Raw genomic sequence first — 23,683 nt, 5'->3', positions numbered from 1 at the left:
TTTTCTGAAATATTTTCAGAGTGCATGTACTGATTCACTAAGCAAAGTCTTACTAACAGTTATGTCTCACTGGAAAAAAGTATATCAACAGGTTTTAACTAGTACGTATTAGAAAGAAGGATGGAGCCTGCTATGTACTTTAAAGGTCTACTGATATAAGTATAAAAGAATCTTCTTCATCTTTCGGCTTTTCCCAGTTAGGGGTCACCACAGCAGATCACCTGTCCGCTCATGATTGGCAGTGGAGTTTTACAGTGTCGAGTTGCCAGCCCGGCGCCCAACCTTCCATAGAAGGCACACACATTCACACTCTCACACCTAGGGCCAGTTTAGAGTGTCCAATCCACCTACTGCATGTCTTTGGGATGTGGGAGGAAACCCACATGACCACAGGGAGGACATGCAGACTCCGCACAGAAGGCACCCCAGCCGAGAATCGAACCAGAGAACCTCTAACGACTGTAATTAGGTACAGCACAGAATGCATTTCATGCATATTTATGTCTTTTTCCTCACTACTTCTTACAGAGCATATCTGCATATTTGTGTGTGTGTGTGTGTGTGTGTGTGTGTGTGTGTGTGTGTGTGTGTGTGTGTGTGTGTGTGTGTGTGTGTGTGTCTCTTTCATTAGAAGTTGCCAACATCACTCCATCTATCTACACCCTCTTTTCCCATTTTTGCAAATGGGATTTTGGGATTTGGATGTCACTTCAACAGTGACAATCGTCTAGAACCAAGGTTTACACAGCTGGGTGGCTAGCCCTGATGCAGTTGTTCTTTCACACCACACACAAACATGCACACTCACACCTATGACCAATTTAGAGTGTCCATTCCCCCTACTGATTGCCTTTGGAATGTGGGAGGAAACTGGAGCACGTGGATGAAACCCACATGAACACAAGGAGAACATGCAGACTCCCCACAGAATGCACCTCAACCCAGAATCGAACTGAGAAACCTCTTGCTCTGAGACAACAGCGCTATCCACTGCATCACATTTCAGTTAATTTTCACACTCTGTGATATTACAGTCTGCAGGTTAATGTCATAGCTTACTGCTGTTTGAATACCTGTGATGTCATGAGGAGCACATTTTGCCCTAAAAATGGGGATGGCTGTAGGATTTCACAAACTGCTCAGCTCAAATATTTTATTTTCCTGCATTTAAATTCAATAAAAAGTAATGAGAAGAAACCAAACAAAGCTTATATGAAATGCAAGTAAAACAATGTCAAGATATTGCAGTTTGTCCAAGGTGTCATGAACTGTATTATACACTTATACTGCAAATCAAATCAGACATAATGAAAAAACATTGTTAATGAAAATATTGGATAAACATCTGCAAGGACTGAACACTGGTGTCTGAAGCAGAACCCCTCATTACACATTTCAGTAATTTACTGATTTTCAGAATTCAACACAAGTTTGTGAAGCACTAGAAAATTTGGAATGAGTAACAGGGTACATTTTGGTTGGCAAAATGCAATGCATTGTAATAACAAAAAGCGTAAATATGCTCGCTTCTAAGATTAGTCTGGTACAGCTGGTCTGAAAGAAAATGACAGTACTTTGGTAGGATAAATATGTTAGAATGAGGCAGAGATTAGCAGCTGAGAAGTCAAACAAAATTGTGTTTCTATAGATAGCAGCAAAATTCAGTGTCCATACTGTGTTTATTATTTTTACTAGTACATATTTACTAAAGTTCTAAAAACCTTTCAGCACTGTAATTCACATATTCTAGCATCATCGCTTGTCATAACAATGTAATTTATCACGTTTCTCAAGGGCCTGTCATTCTAATTACATTGCTAGAAAAATACTAATGTGTAATTTTGACATAATTCTTAAACAGTCATATTCATTAACCCCTACACCAACTGTACACTAAGTGTATTCAAGAATGCTTCTAGCACATTGTTTATGCATCTTAGTCACTCAGAAAGATTATACTAAGTGCACATGTAGTCTACACTTTGTAGTCACCATTATGAATCCTCCTGGATATTTAAGGCTGCAAGAAAATCAGTAGGAAAACCAAAACAAGGAGGAAGAAGGTGTGAGTTAGGCTTGTGTTGTCTGTTCACTCAGAACGGTGTACACTTAGCATATACTTGTGTAAGTGTTAATGAATCTCAGGGAGCATTTGCAATATGGTATTTATATTTTTAGTTAAATAACTGGGGTAGGGGGGCTGATCATAAGTAGAATATTTCAGCCAAAGCCTAGGAGAGAGAATATTAAATAAAAATGAATTGACAGAAATAATATCAATAATATTCTAATGGTAAATAAATTAAATACATAGAAATAAAGGCATTGCCAGTCAAATTTCACTAGGACAATGTCAAAGTGAAGTTCTTTACAAAGGCATTATATACAAATAAAACCTTCTTCTGCTAAAGTTTAAATGTTCCACACAGATAAAATTGTATTGATCACAGATTTGATGGTGTTTAATTACAGAATCTGCTTAAATTAATATAGTCAGTGCATGGTTAGAATTTATATAGTATCTTTAATAAGTGATTTAATAACTTTGCAAAGAGACTGATTATGTGTTGGTTCATTTTCGGAAATACTGTCACTGTAGGTCTGTCTGTGTTGCTTAAATGAATAGGTTTTCTTGGAGGACACTGTAAGCTAAAATGGTAGCACTTAGTGTTCCTAATTCCTGGTGATTGAGTTGATGTGCAGGTTTACGCAAGCAACACATTGGTTCATTTCAGCTGGTTGTTATTAGGAACTGCATTTGCTAGTAGGATGGTATTTTCAGGTTTTGTGAGTGAATGACTATCCAGTCTTTGCACTCACTATGTGGACAAGGATCAGAGTATGAATGTGTTCCAAAGTAGTTCAGACAGGTTATCATTTTGCTGCAGTAGAAGGAAGCAGATAGAGCTGTCAGAGTTCTACTATTAGAATGTACCTATGTTTTAATGATTTGACTGCAGTTAGTAGAACAAAGTATATTATTCTGGGACTCATACACACACACACACACACACACACACACACACACACACACACAGGTGTGTGTGTGTGTGTGTGTGTGTGTGTGTGTGTGTGTGTGTGTGTATGTATATATATATATATATATATATATATATATATATATATATATATATATGCCCCCCACACACCCCTAACTATATATTCTAACTCCAGGGTCACATTACAGTGGGGAAAAGGGCATATACCTTTTACTTGCCTTACAGTGCTCTACAGACTGCAGTGCTCATTGTCAGTGAAATGAGTTGTAGGTCAAATTAAATTTAGGTTAAATGAAGTTTAGGCCATTTGGTCTCAGTCAAATGAATTTTGATCATATGAAAGTTAGGTCATATGAAGTAGACCCATATGTATGTATATATATATATATATATATATATATATATATATATATATATATATATATGTATACAATATATATATATATATATATATATATATATATACATATATATATTGGTCTACTTCAGAAGACTGACAAACCAAAAGACTGAACCCCAAGACTAAAAATTCAAAATACTGAACAAATTTGTAATGCAGAGGACAAGCCATCCTGCACCTCTCATGTGGGGGGCTATGTCCCCCACACATAGCTCTCAACCTGGAAACACCAAAAATCTGGACAAAGGCCTATCAAAAGTAGGTACAACTGGCCAAAAATCTGGATGCTGATTAACATAAAATTTACATACATAATTATGTAACCCCACCCACCACCATGGACTTTTGGGATACTGACATTCAAACGCAAATTAAACAAAGTATTAAAGACAAAAATATAACCAGAACAATAGTGTTTTATTTACATTCTCATTTGAGTTTGTATCAGACATTGAACTAGTATAAAACTAAATGCCATTTTATTTTGTAAAAATAAAATTAACTACTAGTATTTAGTTATTCTAACAACATTCTTAGTTTGTAAGAACAATATTTTAAATGTGTCCGTATTTTGGGGTCTTTGCCCCCTCATTATTTAAGACTTTATCCAGATTTTTTTTGCTCAGTGGCCACATACCAGAGACAGAGGCCTGCAAGTAGCAAAACTTTGGTACCATCAGTGAAATATTTAAAATGGAAATCTCTTGGGTTGAGAATAATGTTGAATGCTGTTACTTAAATATTTACTTTGACCCAAAATACAAATAAAAAGCTAAAATAATTAAGGTGTAAAGTGAAAGTAATTTGGACACCATTAAAAAATTCTACTTCCTAACTCTATAATTCCTTTAAAACTTCAAAATTAAGTTAAATAACCTGAATACAAGCCCTACAAAGAAAAACACTGATAATGAGTATCGAGAAGCTACTTTTCTTCAACTGTGTACTGTGTACTTTTATATTCGTCCTTGAAATCATCATTATTACATACACACTTTCTAAGCAAATCACTGATAATCACTGCTATACCAGGCTTGTATAATACAGCACACTAGTTAGAGTGTTTTAACTTTATTGTTTTAAACATTTTTCCACTAAGCAATGAAACAAAATATATAAACCAATAATGACAAAACTGCCCATTTCAGAACATTTCCATCATAAAAGACTACTCAAACTTCAGTCATTATGATCCACCAATATCAGTAAATATGCACAATCTATGCAGCAGTAAAAGTCATGTAAATAATTCCCCATTAAAGAGATCTGTAAATAATGAAGAGGATGCTGCTAGCAAACAACTTTACATTTCATTGTTTTATCTACAAATAATGCCTGTTGGCCTTGAAGAATAAATTCTCTATGTTACATTAAAAAATGATAAGCTAGTAATATTGCAATAGGAAATGGATTGCACACTGATAACAGGTTCATAGTTAATAGGTATCTCCTACAAAGGAGGACATTCATTGGTCTGCGGCATCTATCGTCCACCCCCTTTAAAGTACAACACAGTACAGTAGCAGCAATCCATCTACAGTGGATATAAAAAGTTTACACACCCCTGTTAAAATGCCAGGTTTTTGTGATATAAAAAAATGAGACCACAATAAATCATTTCAAAGCTTTTCCCACCTTTAATGTGACCTATAACCTGTACAGTTCAATTGAAAAACAAACAAATCTGTTAGGGGAAAAATATAAAAAAATGTTACATAAGTGTGCACACCCTTAAACTAATACTTTGGTGTGTGTGGACTCCCTTAAACTAATAATTTGTTGAAGCACCTTTTGATTTAATTACAGCATTTAGTCTTCTTGGGTACACACCTGACATCAATTAAAGAGACTCTGATTAACCTCAAATAAAGTTCAGCAGTCCTAGTAGGATTTTCCTGACATTTACTCAGTTGCCTGGTACAACAAAAGCTGTGGTTCACAGAGAGCTTAGAAAGCATCAAAGGGATCTCATTTTTGAAAGGTAACAGTCAGGAGAAGGGTACAAAAAATGTCCACAGCATTGGATATACCACAGAACACAGTGAAGACAGTCATCAAAAAGTGGAGAAAATATGGAACAACAGTGATGTTGCAAAGAACTGGAAGTCCCTCCAAAATCGATGAAAAGACAAGACAAAAACTGGTCAGGAAGGCTGTCAAGAGACCAAAAGCAAGACTGATGGAGCTGCAGGAATTTCTGGCAAGTACTGGTTGTGTACTACATCTGACAACAATCTTCAGTATTCTGCATATGTCTGGACTATGGAGTAGGGTTGCAAAATGGAAGCCTTTTCTTACACAGAAAAACATCCAGGCCCAGCTAAAAATTGCAAAACAATGCAACAAGTCTCCCAAAAGCATGTGAGAAAATGTGTTATGGTCTGTTGAGACCAAGGTTTAACTTTTTGTCCACAATTCAAAAAGGTACATTTGGCGTAAAAACACTTCACATCATCAAAAGAACACCATCCCCACAGTGAAGCATGGTGGTGGCAGTATCATGCTTTGGGGTTGCTTTTCTTCAGCTGGAACTGGGGCTTTAGTCAAGGTGGTGGGAATTATGAACACTTCCAAATACCAGTCATTTTTGGCCCAAAACCTTCAGGCATCTGCTAGAAAGTTGAAGATGAAGAGGAATTTCACCTTTCAACACAACAATGATCCCAAGCATACATCCAAATCAACAAAAGAATGGCTTCATCAGAAGAAAATTAAAGTTTTGGAATGGCCCAGCCAGAGCCCAGACCTAAATCCAAAAGTAAATCTGTGGGGTGACCTGAAGAGGGCTGTGCACGAGAAGCCCTCGCAATCTGACTGATTTGGAGAGCTTTTGCAAGGAAGAGTGGGCAAATATTCCACTTTAACCATTACGCCAACCTCCCATCAAAGTCAAGTCAAGATGTGCCATGCTGATAGACTCCTACCCAAGAAGACTGAATGCTGTAATTAAATCAAAATGTGCTTCAACAAAGTATTAGTTTAAGGGTGTGCACACACAACAAAGTATTAATTTAAGGGTGTGCATTTTTTTATATTTTTCCCCTTACAGATTTGTTTGTTTTTCAATTGAATTGTACAGGTCATAGGTCACATTAAAGGTGGGAAAAGTTTTGAAATTATTTATTGTGGTCTCATTTTTTTATATCACAAAAACCTGGCATTTTAACAGGGGTGTGTAAACTTTTTATATCCACTGTACATACTGTGGGAGTAGAACCCACAGCCTTCTGCATCAAAAGTAAGTATAAATGCAAACAGACTGGGCATAAGCAGAACTAAACTTCTCTTCCCCTGAAGCTCTCAGCTCCTTGTAAAATCCACTTGACACACAACTAAATCTCTCAACTTTGCAGAACAAGAAGTCTGGAAAAAAACAAAATTTATTGGGGGGAGGCAAAGGCCCAAAACCAGGGGCACATTTTAAATAGTGCTTGTATAATCTTAGAAAGTTCTAAAATAAAGTGTTTTGTGATTCCTGAAATATAGGAAGACTGAAACTTAAATGATTATCATTATTTAGTGAATTCAGGTCTCACTGATTTGCCCGAAAACCACAAATTTGAAGAGGAACGCACCAAAAGTATAAGTCAAACATTCCAGACATTCTCTAAAAATCTGGACAGTTGAGAGCTTGAATCACAAATGGTGGTATGGGTAGACAATTCAGGCTCTTGTTCTTGTACCTAAGGTACAGGGTTTGAGCCTGAGTAACACTAACCACCAGGTATACCTAAGTGGGACACATGGGCATACACCCGTGCACTTGCGCACACATATACACACACATACACACACACACACACACACACACACACACACACACACACACACACACACACACACACACAGAAATGTAAGCAGTAGCACACCCTCAAAAGAACCAGTGAAACAAAAGTAAGCAGCAATTAGAAAACTCCTTACTGGGCAAATTATCAAATCAAAGCTGTAATTTAAAATTGCGTGGACAGGAAGAAGACATCTACAATGCATGCACAAATGTGATGTGATGCTACCGGACCGTTCTTAAAGAAGAATGCCCATAAAGAGTTTTTTGTTATTGTTTTATTTATTTATTTTTTTTAATTAAAACTATTAAAGTAGACAGTCCCAAAAGTGCCACTGGGAGCAGTCCACCCCTCTCTCCCCCCTAGCTATGCCACTGAAGTAAACAACCAGTAAATAACTCATCTCCAAAAGAAGGCTTCCCCATGATGGCACCTCTATACAGTCCTCCACATAGATTAAATATTTCTGGCATTAATGTTTTACATGAAAACAGTCAATGTTCCGTGCTATAGCCAAAGTCAACCAGTCCAAAATAAAACACTAAGCAAGAAAAAAGACTGGCTCAACACCGCTATGTAAAAAAGTTTAATAAAAAGTACTCCAACAAAGTAAGCGCTTTCGGGTTCTCCAACCCTTCATCAGACAATGAAACACATACAAATTCACATTTAAAAACAAGCATCAACCAATCAGCTGTTAATATTTAACCCGCCTATTTTGTAGTGCAGGTTTTAAAGGTATCTTTTCATTTAAACCTGGATACCTATGTGAAGTGAGTGTGATGATCCATTTAGACTCTAAGGTTTCTGTGTGCAACTTAATGTCTCCCCCTCTAGCTCCCAACCTAACATTTACAATGGCTTTGAACATGAAGGTGTGTGTGGGATTGTTCTCCACATGCCTATATAAAGCATTTTGTTCTACCTTGTTCCTAATACAGGAGAGATGTTGTAATATTCTAACTTTCAACATGTGTGTTGTCATCCCTACATAGTAAGCCAAACATTTTTGGCACTCCGCTATGTAGACCACATGTGTTGTCCTACACGTTGCCCTAGCTTTAAAATTAAACCTTCGTCCATCTACTGGATGCAAAAAAGTTGGGTCCTTATTTATGCTGACGCAAGCTTTGCAATTGCCACATGGCAATGTTCCAGCTTTATTCATCCAAGATTTATTGCCAGAGACTCCCTTCTCTTTGCATAATAAATCTTTAAGATTGGTATTGCGTCTATACCCAAAACAAGGTGTGGGACCTATGATCTCACATAATCTGTCATCTCCCCTTAATATGTTCCAGTTCCTTTGGACAATGGCCTGAATGTCTGTGATGTTACTACTATAAGTAAAAAACATCTTAACTCCATTGGTTTTTCTTGGCTTTGGCAAAGGACACATTTCATCCTGGTTCCTTCTTAACCAAGGTTTGTATTCCTTGGTTCTTCCCAGACCACTACGATTTATCTTAGTCTGTACCATGCTATCATTGTATCCTCTGTTGTTGAAACATGTCCTCAAGTTTTCCACTTCAGTCTCATATTTATTATCTTCCAAACACAATCAAATTAGCATATGTATTGGCACAAGACAGCGGACAAAGGAGGGGCAGTGGTGGTATTAGATAGTGAGTTTTATAATTCTAAGATCAGGGCCATGCTATCTGACTGCACCACTTATATACCCATCAATTCCACCTCTGTTCATAGGGTGATAGAAGGTGTGCATTCGACCTTACGGAGGTTGAATTTTGACATGCTAATAGACGATGATTTGTTAAACTTTTTGTTGATTCACAAACCAACAACTCCAGTGTTTAAAGCTTTGCCAAAGATTCACAAATCTTTGCACGACCCACCCCTTAGACCTATTGTATCGGGTCGAGGGTGGGTCACAGAAAACATATCAATTTGGTTGGAACACACATTGAGACCCTATGTGGACAAGATATATAATATTTTGAAGGACACTAAACATTTTTTGCAGATGGTAAGGACGTATGAGTTAGAAGGCTTCCAAGGGAATACCATAATGGTTACTTTGGACGTACAAAGTCTCTTCACCGTCATAGGCAACAGTTATGGCATTCAAGCCATAAAACATGTTTTATGTAGTATGGGTGAGGATGAACATAAGGTTACTTTAGTTTGTACCCTATTGTCTCTAGTTTTGGAGAATAATGTATTCATTGGTGGACAACAGGCCTACTGACAGGCACAGGGGGTGGCCATGGGCACCCCCTGTGCCAATACATATGCTAATTTGGTCTTACATTATTGGGAGACTGAGACTATCATTAATAATGTTAATTGGGCAAAATATGTAGGAGCATATGTACGGTTTGTAGACGATGTCTTTATGTTTTGGCAAGGAAGTGAGCAAATGTTAAATAATTTTCTTGAGTATCTGCATTCCACCACTTCGTTCTTAAGGTTTACTATGACCTACTCCACAGAACGGATAGATTTCCTAGATACCAGGATCACATATGATTCAGGTGGTTATTCTTCCAGTTTATATAAAAAAGATTGTTGGACCAATCATCTACTATCGTTTGACAGCATGCATCCTCGATATCTTTTTCAAACATAGTTCAAGGACAGTTATGTAGGGCATCAAGATTGTGTTTGGAAGATAATAAATATGAGACTGAAGTGGAAAACTTGAGGACAAGTTTCAACAACAGAGGATACAATGATAGCATGGTACAGACTAAGATAAATCGTAGTGGTCTGGGAAGAACCAAGGAATACAAACCTTGGTTAAGAAGGAACCAGGATGAAATGTGTCCTTTGCCAAAGCCAAGAAAAACCAATGGAGTTAAGATGTTTTTTACTTATAGTAGTAACATCACAGACATTCAGGCCATTGTCCAAAGGAACTGGAACATATTAAGGGGAGATGACAGATTATGTGAGATCATAGGTCCCACACCTTGTTTTGGGTATAGACGCAATACCAATCTTAAAGATTTATTATGCAAAGAGAAGGGAGTCTCTGGCAATAAATCTTGGATGAATAAAGCTGGAACATTGCCATGTGGCAATTGCAAAGCTTGCGTCAGCATAAATAAGGACCCAACTTTTTTGCATCCAGTAGATGGACGAAGGTTTAATTTTAAAGCTAGGGCAACGTGTAGGACAACACATGTGGTCTACATAGCGGAGTGTCAAAAATGTTTGGCTTACTATGTAGAGATGACAACACACATGTTGAAAGTTAGAATATTACAACATCTCTCCTGTATTAGGAACAAGGTAGAACAAAATGCTTTATATAGGCATGTGGAGAACAATCCCACACACACCTTCATGTTCAAAGCCATTGTAAATGTTAGGTTGGGAGCTAGAGGGGAGACATTAAGTTGCACACAGAAACCTTAGAGTCTAAATGGATCATCACACTCACTTCACATAGGTATCCAGGTTTAAATGAAAAGATACCTTTAAAACCTGCACTACAAAATAGGCGGGTTAAATATTAACAGCTGATTGGTTGATGCTTGTTTTTAAATGTGAATTTTTATGTGTTTCATTGTCTGATGAAGGGTTGGAGAACCCGAAAGCGCTTACTTTGTTGGAGTACTTTTTATTAAACTTTTTTACATAGCGGTGTTGAGCCAGTTTTTTTTTCTTGATTAATGTTTTACAGCAAGACTGGCACTGGCTACTTTCCCTCAACAGTTACTGTAAGTAGACTCCTTTCATCACTCAGTTGTGTGATTCATGCCTAAATGCCATTGGCCTTATTCTTCTGTTGAGTTCTTACTTATGATGCTTCCCTAAAGGCACCCACATAGTTGTCGCTCTTAACTTGAGTGACACTGGTCACCATTAACCAAATGAAGGAAAGCAAGTGTCATTCAACAAATAAGTACCTACAGCAAACCAATGCCGGGTCATCATTGCAGGGGGCAGTTTTATTTGTTTACCAGTTCATGTGTGGTTCAAAGTTTGTTTTATTTCATTACAGCAAACCAATGCAGTCCATGTGCGAACCCCTAGTGGCACCCCATTAGCTTGAGCACACCTTTCCTTATCAGATCTGGATTGCTGGACTCACTCACTGGCAGATGATGGGGGTGAAAACTGAAACTAAGTTACCAAGGTGAGTTCCAAAACACCCCAACACAGCCTACTAAAGTACGTCACTTCTCTAATTTACTACAGACTATAGTGTAACTTAAAATGTGAACTTTGTGAAGCTACACAAATGACAGTGTTAATAAAAGGTGCTGCTTCTTACTTTCCGCATCTGCAGTGCTATTCCTTCCCCATTTTCATACACTTTTTTCACTACAGATCTGGATACTGGATTACCACATGTGCGGGCTTGTCGGGCTACACTGCAGCTGTTAACAACTGAAGTTTTTTTTTTTTTTTTTTTAAATCTCCTGCATTTCAGAGAATGACTCCCACACAAAGTTGATGTTATCACGCATGCCCCCTGCGCGTGATGATGTCAGCTGTTCCTTGAAATTGTAAATAAATGCAAAAAAGGAAATCGGGAATTGAAGCGGACACTTGGAAGTTTGTGGCACCCCATTATTTTGCCCTCAAAACCGATAAAGTCTGAGGAATTCAGTACGGTTGAGAGGTATGCCCCCACACCCCCTGCTAACTATATATATATATATATATATATATATATATATATATATATATATATATATATATATATATATACCAACTCCAAGTTCGCTCAACAGTAGAGAAAGGGCAAATTCCATCATTCAGTATTTTGAATTTTCAGTCTTTTGGGATTCAGTCTTTTGTTTTTTTAGTCTTCTGAAGTAGCCCCATATATATATATATATATATATAGAGAGAGAGAGAGAGAGAGAGAATAACAGTAGCAGATACACTGTTAGACAGTACTGTTTACCATATATAAAGAAAGTCATCCTCCAAGTAAAGGGGAAATGCACATTAAGAAATGCTAAAGAAATACAAAGAAAGACCCAGTCTCCTGTTTGCATTTCCCCCAACTTATTCTCTTATCTCATGTATACAATAGATACTGGGGTTCACAGCCCATCAGTGACAATTGTTTCAGTTTGTGACAGTGGCAACTACTCAGCCTCACTGTGTCAAAATGTGACATTAGTACTTCATCTAATTATGCAAGCCACATTGTAGGTTATTAACAATAATAATAATAATAATAATAATAATAATAATAATAATAATAACAAAATCTGTCTTATGCTGCAGACGCTAGTGGGTTAACATTCTGCCAAATCCAATATATAGAAGGAAGAATCATTTCTTGTGTAGGTATTGGGTATAATTCTATTGCATAAAAATAACTTCTTGAATAATGTTGGCCTTTTATCCCACATCTACCATTGATGATGTGAGCCCACTGGCAAGTGAACTAAGGTTTATAATCCCTCCAACATCAGTGGTATCAGTTACAGACACTGGAGAGGGGGAGCCCCACCTATCGGTCTTAGTATTTGACAAAATGAAACCTGTTTGTTCATGTAAATCTCATGTTCAGCTGTTACAGAAAGTCCCTCCCCTTTATTTTATTTTAGTTTCTGTCATTCCAGCTCTTGCTGCATGGCTCCCTACCTGAAGTAGGAGGAATGTAATTGTGTTCTCCAATAACAACACAAAATATATTATGATTATGACTAGAACATCAAAATTCAAAACCCAGTGTTGTACAGTTAAAGAATTTTGAAAGTGGACTTTGCCCTCCTGCATACTACAGTAATGGGGCTATGCCCTCCACCTCTGATAACTGAGTATATTAACTCCAAGTTCAAAGTACCTTGAAGGAGGTGGACTGCTGCCTAATACTGTAATCTTGGAATTAACATACATTACCCAATACTAGTTATTACATATGAACCCTTGTTTTGTTTGTCACTTAAAGTTAAATGGAGCAATCCCAAATTGTCCATGATCCTGATTAATGATATTAATTTGATATCCATCAGTGCCAAGACAAGAAAAGTAGAGAAACATGTTCTGTTTTAGTTATTGTTACTACTACATCAAAATATGCTAGAGCTGGTTTGACCCTCCCATTACTTACTAAATCACCCTAAGATGATCCAGCCGCATTGTATCAAGTTTGTTGTCCTCCCTCTGACCATCTGATGCTTCTGTTGCAAACTGATTACCACTTATCTATCTCCGTCATCACTTCAACTCACCACCAAGAAGTGCAGAATCTGATTTGTCACCAAGGGAATTATAATGCATTTCCACATGGCTTCACTGCCATTCAAAGGACATTTTAAATATAGAACTAAACCATACATGCTCAGCTTTACATAATCTGAGCCCAACATATATATCCACTTGGCCCGGAATATTTTTGATATACTTGACCAACTACTTTGTCAACCACGCATCAACAATAACAAATTAACAATGACAAAAGCAGCAAAAGCATAATTTTTGTAGGGAACCCCCTCCTCCATCTGTATTGTAAATAGTACAAAGTTTTCACATTAAAACATTTCATCAGGTTTTGACAAACTCTGAAACCAGACCTCCGTATATATCATGGTAAGCAAACAATAGTGACAAATGGTATGTGTATTACTGTGTAAATTATGCCTGCCCAGGTGTGGTATAAGGTCTGAAACAGCAAGCATCGGGCCTCTAAACCACTCAAAAGGAGTTATATTCACATTAACACACACCCTGGAAGGCATTATTGCACTCAGAGAATGGACTGTCTATAAAATTGTTGTGTTATACTTATTTTTTTATTAGTACTATACTATTTTTATATAGCAGAAAACAGTAACGGTAAACTGAAGCACAACTTGTATCACCATTCAGTAAAATAAAATCACATTTATTTTCAGGTAGGTCACCACAAAATGTGGCTTCATCAGACCATTTACAAGTAAAGTGCATAAACTGCCAAACATTTCCATTTATACATAACACCTCCCTAATTAAATTCAAATGTCAATTCAGCACAAAACGCCCCCCAGTTGCTTGACATCATAAACAAATTAAAACAGCAACAAATTAACTATTCGTTGCTCATATATAAATAAAATCCAAATTATAATACTCAAAATTCATCACATAATAAAACTGTATGCATGCTCCACTTTAAAATATATACATATCTCATCCTTAGCAGCACAAATTATATTGTGCATCTATAAATCAACTAGCTGTCTAGTTGCTTTTGTTATATATAGAGCTTCACACAATAATACATTTATATCATCGTGACATATTTCCTACTTGTTATAACTGATTATATGGTCAAGCATTCGCTCAACTCCAAAACCCAAATCATTCAAGTCAATACATCATTACTTACACATTCATGGATCGAGTCATATTACACACATTTAAATATCCCTCCAAGTCTATCCTGTAGTGTAGCTAGATCCTTTCAAGTGAATGCTTGACCATATAATCAGTTATAACAAGTAGGAAATGTTATGTCACGATGATATAAATTTATTATTGTGTGACGATCTATATATAACAAAAGCAACTAGACAGCTAGTTGATTTATAGATGCACAATATAATTTATGCTGCTAAGGATGAGATATGTATATATTTTAAAGTGGAGCATGCATACAGTTTTATTATGTGATGAATTTTGAGTATTATAATGTGGATTTTATTTATGTATGAGCAACGAATAGTTAATTTGTTGCTGTTTTAATTTGTTTATGATGTCAAGCAACTGGGGGGCGTTTTGTGCTGAATTGATTTGCTACAACAAACATTTGAATTTAATTAGGGGGAGGTGTTATGTATAAATGGAAATGTTTGGCAGTTTATGCACTTTTACTTGTAAATGGTCTGATGAAGCCACATTTTGCGGTGAAAGCACTTACCTACCTGAAAATAAATGTGATTTTATTTTACTAAATGGTGATACAAGTCATGCTTCAGTTTACCGTTGTTGTTTTCTGCCGTTTTGCCTACATTTTACAACGGAGACTGTTTGCCTACTGGAGAACATTCTTTCTTGGACTATTTTTATATAGTTTTGATGCAAAATAGTTCTTCTGCCTAATGTTCCAGACTTGCTGCAGTATATGCAAATGGTGTTTGGAAGAAGTATTTGACATCTAAAAAATAACATTTTCAATAAATATCCAAATATTTACTTCATTTTTTTAGTGTGTGTTTTACTCCTAAAATGTGTGGTTTGTTGCCAATCATTGGGGATTGACATCAGTAAATAAGGACATACATCTGAGTTTTAGGCTTTATTTCCTTCAGAAAATGCATGCAAACACAAATCCTAGTATTGGAGCAAATTTATAATTTTATAAGAACAATATTTAAAACCTGTTCCTCTTTTAAACCTTTGTTACCCTTTTATTTTAGGCTTTATCCAGATTTCTTGAACTAACAGGTTAAGAGGTATACAAACCTTTTAACTGCTACTGCCACTGGTCAGTTAATCTCACCCTTATGCACTCACACAAACGCACTTGCAATTCAGATAATGCATGCTAACACAAATCCTATTACTAAAGCAACTTTGTAATTTTTATAAGAACAATATTTAAAACCTGTTCCTATTTTTGTGCCTTTGCTCCCCCTTTATTTTAGGCTTTATACAGATTTCTGGAGCTAAGAGGTTGAGAGATATACACCTCTTAACTGGTGCTGCTGTCACTGCTTGATTACTCTCACTATTCATGTACACACACAGACAGAAGTACACTTCCACTTTCATGCCTGCATGCACTCACACATGCAGATGAAAACAGAAACATATACACGCATGCACTCACATCTATGTTTCCTTTAATTTTACAGTTGCTAAATGGAAAAAGCACTGTTTAGCACGTCTAAAAGAATGGCTCTGTCAATCGAACTCTCACTTTCGTGCACTCATACATAAGCACGTGCATGTGCACACACACTTTTCTATTTTTTTTTTTTTTTTACAATCACTAAACAGCAAAATTGCTGCTTAGCAAGTGTAAAATAATGGCTACAATTACGTTATTTTTCAGTCCAAGCTCCACTGCAACTGCTATAAATTGACAGTCTCATTTTTCAGTGGACATTACCAATAGATTAACACCCTGCTGGGCAATGTTCTTTCTCCAATCAAGGTGCCAATGTACACATTATCCATTCTTTAAAATCCATTAAACATCAAGCTGGATGAAGCCATTATATAGTTGATTTACAGGCTAATTTTAATTTATCTACAAAGGATCAAGGACAACACCTTCATCATTATGTAAATGAAGGAAGACCTTAGGAGTTGGTAAACTTAAGCACCACCATTAATAACACTTTGATAGAAAGATTTTAGAAATTTAAAGAGCTTGAGATTCCTGCAGATTCATTTCTTATCTTTCATTAATTATATTATTGAAATATGTAGAACATGCTTTAAAACATTAGGATGTAAGTAATATTTTCTTACATTATGTCAATTCTCAGTACTTTTATAAGCCTGGTAAGACCGGGCTAGAGTTTTGTAGAATCCTTTGGCCACCTTATTGAAAGACTAGGGCATTACAAATAAACAGGTACATAGCCTGACCACTAGGAAATGTGATGATAAATTTAATATTATTTAATATTGTACATAATTTATTTTGAACTGTAACAGGTTTTTATTTCTTTAGGCTTTACTTGAGATTCATTCTTGTTTTGGCAGATTTCATTTTTTGCTATTGTGGTTTTGTCCACTGCTTTACTTCAGGGTTACTATTTTTGTTTAAACTAAAAGTCTTTGAATTATCAAAAGCCAGAGCAACGTTATCATGTCTTGGATGATCACCGTTTACAGAGCTGGTGCATTTTGTTAGGTTTGTCAGGCTGAAATTGGAAATATGTCTTCTTAACATCTCTATTTAGGTAAGGTGACTGAAATATTACTTTATAACATTTGTAAGTTATATATGGGATGATAACTCCTTCTGAATTTAAACTTTGAGTAGGTTAATGCTTAATATAGTTCTCGTCTGATATGCTTCCCTAATTTCACAGCCAGTTGTATAAGTGTACAGTTTATAGTGCTCCAGACTAATCCATGTGTAGTTATATGAATAGCTAATTGGCTGAGGTACAGAATTCACACTGTAAGGGTGGCAGACAAAGAGGATATGAAGGTAACCAGTGGGGTACCACAGGGTTCCATGCTAGGACCTTTGTTGTTTGGCATATACTTCTTTGATCACTAAATCAAAAGTCAGGAACTCTAGTTAACTAAGTTTGGCAGCAGTTGTAAACTCGATGTTATGCATAATCCCATTCTGGTATGCAGATACTACAAAATGAACTTAGTGATGTTAGCAGCTGATGTGCTGAAAAGGGCTAAAACTAAATAGAAAAAATTGCAATATTGTTGTATTTGGCAAACAAACCTTTCATCCAGCTTATAGTGTAGAAAACACCCCACTTCAAAACAAAGATATTGTGAGAGACCTTGTCACATGAATAGACAACTCCCTCTCCTTTGGCCATCGTGTTACAGCTGTGGTCAGGAAATCCTTCTGTCTGGCATAGCTGATTGCAAAAGGAATTTTTATTATGTACAAATAAATCCTGACCCCTCTATATTCTGCACAGATCAGACCCATTAGAGAATATTGTGCCCCTTTTGGGATGCATCTTACTAAACATGCCAAAATTTTTGACTGACTCCAAAGCATCCTGATAAAAAAGACCTTGGAATTAAATGACTTGAGCTATCAAGAGAGGCTGGAAGCCTTGTCCTTGTATTCAGCACCCTACAGACTCCTTAGTGGCGATCTGTGCCTGTCTTCTAGGCTATTATGGATCTGGTAGTCCAAGGCCTCCTATTTTCCACAAATTATGCGGTCCTGCAAACACTAAAACCAGAGATCAGGACCTTCTTCAGCATATAAACAAGTCATGGTGGACAGATTCATCGTGCAATGACTACTATTCATCTGGAACAAACTTCCTGTCCAGATCATGCAATGTGACACACTATCTTCCCTTAAGAAGGGAGTAGACAATTAGATGGGTTTTTATAAATTCATCCCAGGTATGACTGCCCTGTTGCTTCGTGAAAAACTAGGTAAAGTCTAAGGGTGGTATTAGCATCTGGAAAATGGCCACATGGCCTAGCTGCCTTACACATAATGTGAAAGGGTCAGTTCTGACAAAAGCAGCTGCTAAACATGAGCACTATGTCAAGTCAACAGTCTTTGAGTGTTTCTGTTTGGCTGTGAACAGTAGTTCTTAATCTTTGGTAAAATGGCCATCAGAGGAGTTAGCATGGTCATTCCTGAGGAAACTGGCCTGAGATTTACTGTAAGTATATAACAGAGCAGTCTGTAAGCTGCAGTGGTGCAGCAGTTAGTGTTATCGCCTCACAGTAGGAGGTTCTCCTGTTCGACTCTAGGCTGGAGCGCCTTCTGTGTGGAGTTTGCATGCCCTCCCCGCAGTTGAGTGAAGTTAAAGGCATGCAGGTAGGTGCGAGCGTGAATGGGCGTGCCTTCATTGAAGGTTGGGCATCGGGCTGGCAACTTGGCACCATAAAATCCACTGCCAATGATGAGTGGACTGGAGTTCTGCTGTGGTGACCCCTAACTGGGAAAAGCCGAAAGACATGCATATAACAGAGCAGTCTGATACGGATGAAAGTGATATCTCTATTATCTATATATGATGGATGAGTAGCTAAAAGTTAAGATATAATCCTTCTAGGGCTAGGATTTACAGGAAATACTGAGAATTGTTTCTTGTTTGGTTTTAAAATCCAATATAGATCTGAAAGCTTATTAATATGGCTGATAGTACTTGAACAGCCTAGATCAGTGAAGCAGGTGGAAAGTAGAGCTGCTCCTGTGTTTTAACATTCACAGTCGTACTGTGTTCACCAGTCAGAATTTTTGTTACTTTTTGCTCCCTGTCCTCTCTATAAACATTAAGCCCTCAGTCCCTGTCAGTCCTTTCATTATTCCTTCTCCATAAATTCCTAGGATGTCAGGTGAAGAGTCATAATCCAGCAGGAAGTCAGGAGACCTTTGCTTTTGTCCCTTAAATCCTCTCCCTGTAGGTTTGCATGAAGAGTCCATTGTGTTCACTGCTAGTCCTAACAGCGGTTTGCACTACACTTCCACACACCTGACATGCTTAGCTAGTATGTGTTATACTCCTTAGCAAGCTTGTGCCCCAGAAATCTCACTCTGTGCACAGACAGCACACCTCCATTCTTACTTACATGTCACTCCTTCAACAGGACTAGGACCAACAGTTCTACCTTTCATTGGTGTGTTGACATTGGCTACTCACTTCCATCCCTCATTGGTCAACTCCTCTGGCCTCTGTGTCACTAATTATTCCCTTACTGCCTGGGAAATCATTAGAGCTTTAATTCTCTATTTTGTAAAGGGAGGTGAGAATATTTAAGCAAGCAATATTGAAGGCAGATAGCCTCTCCACCCATGGAAGATCTGTTTTTTCCTCAGTAAAGCCTACCCTTGGCGATATTAATTGCAGTTAGAAAATTAGTTATCTGTTAAATTAGTCTGTATCTGTTCTGTTATTAATATCTATCTATCTATCTATATATCCATCTATCTATATATAATTAATGGAGTGCCATGATTATGCTAAAAAAAGTTAAATAATATAGTGGTTAAGCGCTACTATAGTGCGGGACGTGACCTTAACAACATTTCAAGGATTGCTAAGCACCCCCTTGGTGCTGTTAACATAGAGTCTGCTTTAAAAGCAGACAGCACTGAGCAGAAAATAGCAGTAGCAGCACATAAAACTGTTTTGTTTCAGCTCCTCCTGCTGTCTGCTGAATTCCCCCAGAACTTTGGTTACAACTGCTTCCCTTACATATAGAATATGTAAGACATCAACCACTCCCCCAGCGCTTTACCAACTTTTAAAGGTGGTACAACACATCACTTATTTCTTTAATATAATTTTTCAGTAATTAGTAGTACATGGAGAAGAAAAATCACCATGCACTACAAAGAATTATGATTGGATCCCTGATCATAACAAAAAATGATGAGCTCTCAACATGGATGCCAAGCTTCACCTCTCAAGCTTTGCTCTCTGAGTCAGTTTCTTGGCATCAATGTCTCAAACACACAATATTCACATTACAGTCAATGACCTGATCATAATGCTGTAAATATAACAGATTTGAAGTAAAATAGTTCCTCTGCCTGTTGTTTTATATTTGCTGTAGAATATGTAGTTGTTGTTATTGTTGGACATAAATTGCATCCACCATATATATATATATATATATATATATATATATATATATATATATATACACATGCACACACATAATGTAAGTATTTAATGTTTACACACACAGACACACACACACACACACACACACACACACGCACACACACACAGACACACACACACACACACACACACACACACGCACACACACACATCCATGTATACATTGCAGATCTGGTCTGCATAGATGCTGTATCTAGTAATACCCAGCTGTCCCAAGTCATGTTAAAACAATCATAAAATTTGCTGTGCACCACTCATTTCACCTGGCCCAACCATTTCTGTAAAGTATTTTATCATATCCAGAAAAAATGACCTCTTCTAACTGTATTTTAATACATTTCATGCCTAGTCTGCTTTTTTGACTCACTTTTATTCCCTTTTATTTGCTTTCAATGGTGTTTGTCACATACTACTTTGCAATTTGTAGTGACTGTTTGGACTGGATGGCTAAAGTAAAGATTTATAGGATGATCGTGGTTCATCAGATAGGGATACTTCTTTTAAAAACCTACCACTATGAAAGCAAATATATTATTCCCAGTTACTTCATGGGTTAAAAGACTGAATAAACTTTTTCATCAACATGGTTTCTTTTTACACCTGTGCAAATTACATCTGAAAAAACAAAGTTGAGATGTATGAGATCTGTTTCTCTCCCTCTCTCTCTCGCTTTCTCTCTCTCTCTCTCTGTCTCTCTCTGCCGCTCGTCTGGTTTCACAAGTAAAGACAAACAGGCAGGGTAGTTCATTTGTCTGCTTTATTATGCAGAAACACATCAGGATGGATAGCAGCAGTACAAAATATAAACAAACTTATTGACAGACTACACAGACATGCATGCTTACATCTCAAAAGCTTACTACAAAATGGCAGTCCGGCTCACACATGCTCAGTATTTATATGCTTGCGCAAGCCCATAGAAAGCTTCTTAAAGGTGTACATACATATTGATTTACATCCTCCCTCTTTATTGAATTGTCCATGTTATGATGACATCTGAAAACAGAGACATGCAATTGTACAGACATTAAGAAATAAACACAACACGTGTCATTATGTCCAAGTTGCTGTGTATCTGGAACATGGTCTAGAAATGCAACCTAATCTAGTACTATAGCAATCGGAACTGGGTTTAGCAACAGGGGCAGTCATTGGTGAACAAATAGATTCTGGAACTTTTGGATTCTTCTCAGGAATAGGGATATTTACTGGAACGTCCTGTGGAAATGGAATGCTGGATAACTCCCTCTGAGATAGTCTTTCTTGCAGGTATGATACAACACTACAGGCTCAGACACCGGGATCAGATGTTTCCGATTCTGCCTAAATTCTGTTCCTTGCGATTCCACAATGTATGAGCTCAGCTCTGGACATGTACTTTTCATGAATACAATCCGATCAAAACCTTTGGATGTTTGCATCCTCACTATCTTTTCTTCGTGTAATAGATTATGCGGTTTGTTGGACTTATCATAATAGGACTTCTGGGATAAGCGCTTCTTCAACAGATTGGCTTTCACTGACCTATTGTTCTTGACACATAGAACCAACAATTTACTAATAGGTACCGTGGTTCTGGTTTGTCTCGACAGAAGTCTTTGAGCAGGTGAACCAAGATGTTTATCATGAGGAACATTTCTGAGATTCAAGAAAACCTCACCGTTGTCCTGCTTTGACTTCTCTAGTAATTGTTTTGCACTTTAAACTGCACACTCTGCCAAACCATTCGATTGCAGATAATCTGGGCTACTCATAACATGATCAAAGTCTCATTCTTCAGCAAATCTTGTAAACTGTTGGCTTGTAAGCTGTGTACCATTGTCAGAAATAACTTTGTGCGAACTCGCATGAGCTGCAAAATGACGCTTTATCTTAATAATGACAGTATTGGATGCTAGATTAGGAAGTAGGTCAGTCTTGAAACAATTTGAATAAGACTCTACTAACACCAAGTAATGTTGACCATTCCACTAAAATGTCTCTAGCTACTGTCAACCAAGGGAGTTCAGAAGTCTGGTTTAGCTGAAGTGGTTCTTTCAGTTGATGTGGCTTTGTCCTATTACATACAGAACAAGAAGAAAGTACTCTCTCAATATCTTGTAACATAGACAGCCACAATACTAGGTCTCTCACCCTTCTTTTGGTCGAATCAGTTCCTGGGTGGGCACGATGCAAATAAGTAATATACTCTTGTTGCAAGGACTTTGGAACAATCACTTTTGGACCTTTCATGATGATACCATTGTCTGACAAAATCTCGTCTCTGTATGGAAAATATGGTTGCAGGTCTACTGGTAAGCAAGATTGTTTTGACGGCTATCCTCGTCTGATAAAGTGCTTGAGCTTCTGAAGAGCTGGATCTGTGGCTGTATAACTTCTAAGCTAATCAAGACCTGTGGAAGAAAAATTTCTCACTTCCATGACTTCAAAATAAAATTTCTCATTTTCATGCTGTTCAGTGATAATTCTGGGTGATCTGGATAAAGTATCTGCAAGATAAAGAAGTTTGCCTTTTGTGCAGACAAGGTTGAAATTATGCTTTTGCAGTTTGAACATCATGTGTTGCAATCTAGCAGGAGCTGTGTGCATAGGCTTTCTCAAAATAGTGACTAGAGGTTGCTGATCTGTATCAATCTGGATAGGTCTGCCATAAATATAATCGTGGAACTTTGAATGTGCAAACACAATTGCCAAGAGTTCTTTCTCTATCTGAGCATACTGCATTTCAGTTTGGGTAAGAATTTTCAATGCATAGGCTACTGGTCTACCTTCTTGAAGAATGACTGCATCAAGATCAAATTTCAAAGCATCATAAGAAAGAGTAACTGGTTTGTGAACACCATAGTATCTGAGAGTAGGTGGACTGGCAATTCTCTGTTTCAGAACATCAAATGCTCTCTGGTGTTGCTCTAACCATGGTCAGGATACATCTTTACCTGTCAGCTTTCTAAGCAGCCATGAAAGTTGGCTGAAGTCTGGAATGAACTGTCCTAGGTAGTTAACCATGCCAAGAAAACATTGTAGGGTTTGAACATTGTCTGGAGATGGCATCCCAAGAATAGCAGTTTGCTTGTAAGGGTCTGGTTGTAAGCCTGAACTGGTAAATAAATGACCAACATAAGTAACTTCACATAGCCTGAATTTATACTTCTGAGGATTCAGCTTAAGATTCACTTGACATGCTCTTTCCAGAACTTTCTTGTGGTTTCTGTCATGCTCAGCTTCGCCATTACCTCCTGCACGTATATCATCCACTATAATAGCACACGGATACCC

The sequence above is a fragment of the Protopterus annectens genome, chromosome 8.part0 (genome assembly GCF_019279795.1).
Source record: "Protopterus annectens isolate FY-2018-M chromosome 8.part0, PAN1.0, whole genome shotgun sequence".
Lineage (NCBI taxonomy): Eukaryota > Metazoa > Chordata > Ceratodontiformes > Protopteridae > Protopterus > Protopterus annectens.
Note: the sequence above shows the minus strand (reverse complement) of the source record.